The sequence below is a fragment of the Macrotis lagotis genome, chromosome 1 (genome assembly GCF_037893015.1).
Source record: "Macrotis lagotis isolate mMagLag1 chromosome 1, bilby.v1.9.chrom.fasta, whole genome shotgun sequence".
Taxonomy (NCBI): domain Eukaryota; kingdom Metazoa; phylum Chordata; class Mammalia; order Peramelemorphia; family Peramelidae; genus Macrotis; species Macrotis lagotis.
In genome coordinates this window covers 921,205,485-921,209,581 of record NC_133658.1, presented here as the reverse complement: position 1 = coordinate 921,209,581, position 4,097 = coordinate 921,205,485, and positions in this window count along the sequence as shown.

The following is a 4,097-nucleotide window of genomic DNA, read 5'->3' as shown; positions in this document are numbered from 1 at the left end:
AGGTCGTTCATTATACTACTTACTCTGCCTTGCATCCTATACATCTTACAATAGCTTTTTTTCTCAATTGTAGAACACAAAATTTCAGATCCTGTCAAAACATGAAAATGGGATGATCATGTGGTAGCCACAATTATTCTTTATATATTATACATTTTTTATGTTATTTTGTCTGCTATATCTGTGCTAACTTGTGATGAGTTTATACTCCACTGGAAACATCTGATCATTTTTTCAAATGAATTGTGGTCTTACACTTTGGGAGAAGGTTTTGTGGAATACTTTGGTGCTTTTCCCTTTCTTGTATTATGTAGCTACAAGTAGATGATGCTAGATGGGATCAGCCTTCTAGTATCTGATTAAACTCATCTTGCTAAATCTATTCTGTGATACCCTAGTGCTATGTATTTGGAAGGGCACCTCTTTGAGACTGCTCCATTATCCAGGAAATAGCTTCAGGAGGTCTAGTTTTGCATTCTATTATTTAGTCCCTTAAGCCTTAGAAATTAAACATTCTACTCCTATTCCAGCTGATATAATGCTTTAAGTTTCTTTCCTATCACTTACATATGTAAAGGGAATTATTGTAGAACATGGCTGAGCTTAACAATATAGTAGGTTTAAATGAGGACTATTCAGTCTAAGAAAGAGTTTCCAGAGAGAATCTATATAATGCTAAAACTTTTAGTTCTAGTTAACAACTTCAAAGAATTACAGGGCAATTTGAGGGTTCTTTATAAGAAAACTCAGAAATAGTCTGAGTGAGAAAGACAGAATTTCTAGAAGATTCATCCCACTGAGATATCCAGAAGCAAGGAACCTAGGAATTAAAAACACATACTGAGCTCTTCTAACATGGTTAGGATGGCAGCACAGATTTATTGAATATTTATCATGTGCCACACATTGTTCTAAGAGATAGGAAAACAAATTCTAGACATTAGGGAGGTTTGGCAGAGGTGGGGTTTCCACTCCAAGGGAATGGTGATATATATCCTACAGACTCTGATGCAGACAGGAGAAAAATAAAGAATGATACTCTGGAGCTCTTTATCCAAAATGGAAAATTCCCTGAAGTAACTCAAAAAATAGAAAAGAAAGAAGATATGGGGGAATGATCTCTCAGTTCTAAGATACCCCGGGCTCCTAAATCATGTTTCACAAATTCAGAATCAGAAATACAGGTGGGAGATGATTAAAGGTGTATTTGACACATGAGAAGTCCTTATCCAGCTGTTGTTTCAAAATCTCCCACGAACAGGAACTCACCACCTACTGATAGAACCAATTTCACATTTGGAAAGCTGGAATTGCAAAAGATGAACAATTTGCTTGTATCTCCAGATCAAATCTAAATTTGTCTTATTTTGCCATATCCTCTCTAGGAGGACTCTACCTTTCTAAGGAAACCAATTTAATTTTTCGCACTAATCTTTCAAACAGTTCAAGACATCTACCAAGCTAGAAGTGAGAGCACAGTACATATCTATTATAGGGGATATATTGAATACCCAAGACTATAATACTTAGAAAGTTGAAGAAAATGAGTTTCTTTCTCACTTTGGGGTAGTGATGGTGGAGGCAGTAGTAGTTGCCAGAGTAGACAATACTGGAAGCAAAGGTCAGAAGGAGAAAGAATGCCCCAGAAAGACTATCATGTATGAGAAGAAAGAGTCTTTACTGATTCATGCTTAGCTCATGCCCTAGTAAGATCTTCAAGTCTTTCCCTACGTGTGTAAGTTATACCTTTGTATTATTTTTCCAACGCACACTCAAACCAGCAAGATAGGTGTATAGAGGATGTGAGGAATATAGGGAATTGTTGGTCTTCACAGGGTGGAGGGTAGTCCCTATGAAATCCATTACAAAGTGAGAATGACCCCTGCCAATCACAAAACTCAGAAAGTTTTCTTAATCCTATTCTAGAGATCACAAATCCAAAAATAAAAGAATCTAGTCCTCAACAGGTCAAACTTATTTTGCACAATTAGGAAACTGAATATTATCCATCAAACCCCCTTTATGATTGTTGTTCATCAATATATCATGTATTGGATGATGGGGGAGATCATATTAGGGACATGTCATGCTATTTGCGGACCTCTCATATTGTAACTCAAATTCTGAGAGCCTATGAAACTCCAAGAGGGAGGGGAAAGAGTTTCTAAAGATTATAAATTACCTGATTTTGTAACTCTATCTCATGCATTATACTAGGTAAGATAACCATATCCTGCAGGATTCATGAATAAAGTGTTCAATTCTTATCTCTCTCCAGCAGATATCTCTCATTTATAGGTAACAAATAGGTACTCATTGCTTGGGATCCTCAGAACCCCCTTGAGGAAACCCCAGAAGTATTCTGAAGGAAGGAGCACTCACAACTCCAGGGCAGAGGGCAACAGCTGTGATCATCTACATATCAAACAACAGGCAAGAGAGTATGAGACCTTGAAGGAATAAAGTTCCCAATGGGGTGTCCCAAAGACTCCCCAGTGCCTTGGAATTGTAGTAAATTAGTCTTAGATTGAGAAAATGGACAAAGAACAGAAAGGAAGAGGGCTATAGAAAATTACTTTAGTCCTATGGAGGCTCAAAATACATACTCAGAAGATATTAAAGTTGAAGCTTCTGTATCCAAAACATCCAAGAGAAATAGAAAATGAGCTCAGGCTATGAATGAGCTCAAAAACACTTTGAAAAACATTTAAGGAATGTGGAGGAAAAAATGGGAGGGAAAATGAGAACAAAGAAGATAAATCATGAAAACCAAATGAGCAGTTTGGTGAAAGAAATCAAAAAAGAAATTACTGAAGAAAATAATATGTTAAAAACCAGTTTGGCCAAATGGAAAAGGCAAAACAAAACACAAATGAGGAGAAGAAAATCGTAAAAAGCAGAACTTGCCAGTTGTTAAAGGAGATAAAAAAGCTCTCTGAAGAAAATAACTCCTTCAAATGCAGAATGGAACTAAAGGAACCTGATGACTTTACAAGAAAGCATCAGGAAGAAATAAAACTCTTACAAAAAAGCCAAAAATTAGAAGAAAATATGAAAAATCTCATTGTAAAAACAACCTACCTCAAAAACATATCCAGAAGAAATAATTTATAAATTATTGTGCTACCTGAAAGTCATGACTAGTAAAAGACCCTACACTTCATTACAGTAAAATTGCCCTGAGATCCTAGAAGCAGAGGGTAAAATAGAAATAGAGGAAATTCACTGATCACCTCCTGAAAGAGATCCCAAAAGAAAAACATCCAGGAATATTACAATCAAATTCCAAAACTCTCAATTCAACAAGCAATTACTAAAACCTGACAGAAACAGCAATTCAACAATCATGGTTCTGTAGACACAAGTACATAGGATCTGGCAGCATGTACATAAAATGCTCATAGGAATTGAAATCAAATATTCTGGAAGTCAAAATTTCTTGGTTTATAACAAAAATCAACTACCCAGTAAAACGGAAACTTTTGTTTCAGGGGGAAAGACGGACTTTCTCTGAAATATAGGACTTCCAAATTTTCCTATTGAAACAACTAGAGTTTAACAGAAAGTTTGATCTGCAAGTACAGGACTCTGGTGAACCATAAAGGGCATGGATGAGAAGGACTAAGTATGAGAAACTTAATGATGCTGAACTGTTTGTCTTCTTGCATGGGGAAAGGATACTGATAAGTCATATGAACTTTCTCATTTATAAGAACTGTTAGAAAGAGCACATATAGAAAGTGCACAGGAAGGAGCAGAATATAATACAGTAAAAAGATGGAGTCAATGGGTGATGAAAGAAAATAATGGGAGGAAGAGAAAGGAGAGAAAGAAGGGGCTAAGCTATTTAACATGAGAGTCAAGCAAAAGCTTTTTCAATGGGGTAGAATGGAGAAGATGAAGGGGATTGAGTGAGCCTTCATTCTTATCAGAAATGGCTCAGAGAGGAAGTAAAAAGCACACTTAATAGGATATAGTAATCTTACATACACTAGAGAAAAATGAGAAGAAAGGGATGGGATAAGAGGGACTAGGGAGAAGGAAGGGGGGAATAAATCATAGAATAAATGAGAGGGGAGGATTAGAGTAGAGGTAAA